Source organism: Octodon degus, unplaced genomic scaffold, assembly GCF_000260255.1.
Source record: "Octodon degus isolate 3935 unplaced genomic scaffold, OctDeg1.0 scaffold00098, whole genome shotgun sequence".
NCBI classification, from domain to species: Eukaryota; Metazoa; Chordata; class Mammalia; order Rodentia; family Octodontidae; genus Octodon; species Octodon degus.
This window is the reverse complement of record NW_004524674.1, coordinates 4,743,310-4,744,906: the sequence shown is the minus strand read 5'-3', so window position 1 is coordinate 4,744,906 and position 1,597 is coordinate 4,743,310.

Below are 1,597 nucleotides of genomic sequence, written 5' to 3'. Positions count from 1 at the left end.
TATCTAAGTAGGTGCTTTAGACCACTGAGCCATCTCACCAGCCCCACCATTTTGAATACACAGATACAAAATGAACATTCATCTATATCCCCTTTTTTGTTTAGTTCCATCATTTGAATATTATAGGTGTGTTAACTCAGCAAAATATTCTAAAAGAGTCCAGTAGCCCATAATAGTATTGGGTCTCTGCTTGACTGGCAATGTCAGAAATTGGTGACCTGAGTCCCCCACAGCTCAACAGAACAGCATGGCTTTACTTCTTATATTTCGTTTTTACACTTTTCTGCTGCATGGTTAAGACCAAGGTAAAGCAGGACCCATGCAACAAGAGTTGTAGCTTTTGGATCTGATAAGGTCAGTGAAATCCCCTCAGGATTTATCCTGAGATCCTGTACCTCAGATTGTAGATTCTTTGTCAGTGTCAGCCATGTGAATGAGTCACGGCCATTGCTTGGCCAATGTCCCAGCAGTTTTTTGATCTGACAACTGGGATTCTTTTTCTTGTAAACTACTTAGAAGCATAATAAACATATTTCAGTGCCCTTCAACTAGAGGTCATTTCTCAGTTGAAAAATATAGTTTGTTGTTAAAGAAGACAGTAAGCCCTTGCACAAACTTACCACTTAGGTATAGTGACTAATTATATTTTTATTATAAACATTTGCTGACCTAAAAAGGCAGAGTTATACTCTTGGAGATGAAATAAAACTTGTTTGTTTTTGAAATAAATTAACTCTTATCATCCCTTTCTGGGGTTGGAAAGGCTCTCTCTCTCTCTCTCTCTCTCTCTCTCTCTCTCGCTCTATCTATCTATCTATCTATCTATCTATCTATCTATCTATCTGATATGAACACTTAAAACATAAATCCTATACCACAGACCAGAGACACAACCTACACAGACAGGCATCAGACAGACAAGCCCACTGGGGTGGCACAGGTATGTAATCCCAGCTCTCAAGAGGCTGAGGCAGGAGGATGACACAAGTTCCAGACCCGCCTGAACTACACAATTCAAGGACAGCTTGAACTATATGGCGAGATCCTGTCTCAAAAAAAAAAAAAACCCAAAACAAACAAACAAACAAACAAAAAACTGAAACGAAACCAAATAAACAAAAAAGACAGGCAAATCAATAAGGAAGTTGTGTACCTGTGTGGGCCTGAGGAGTATAAAGTAAGTCTCTGTACTTTCTGCTTAATTTGGCTGTGAACTCAAAACTTCTCTAAAATATGCACGTTGTGGGTTCATAATCAATATAGGAATCCAAGTAGCCAATTAAAATTTGAAGATTTTTATTAGCTGAGCTCAGCGACCCTCAGCATAGACCCCTGTTTCAGAGTCTAAGTGAACAGTCCTGACCAGAGGTCGTGAAGTGTATATATAGAGGGGAGAGAAAAACAAAAATAAATCACAAAGAAAATATAAAGAGAATATGTAATATATTCTGCTTGTCACACAGTAAAAATAAAATGTATAGTATGCATGCTGTTAGTCAAACAGCTAGATCAGCAGATATCTTGCCTGTCAGAATAATTATATAGGGGCTGGTGAGATGGCTCAGTGGTCTAAAGCACCTACTTAGAACAAGCTTAG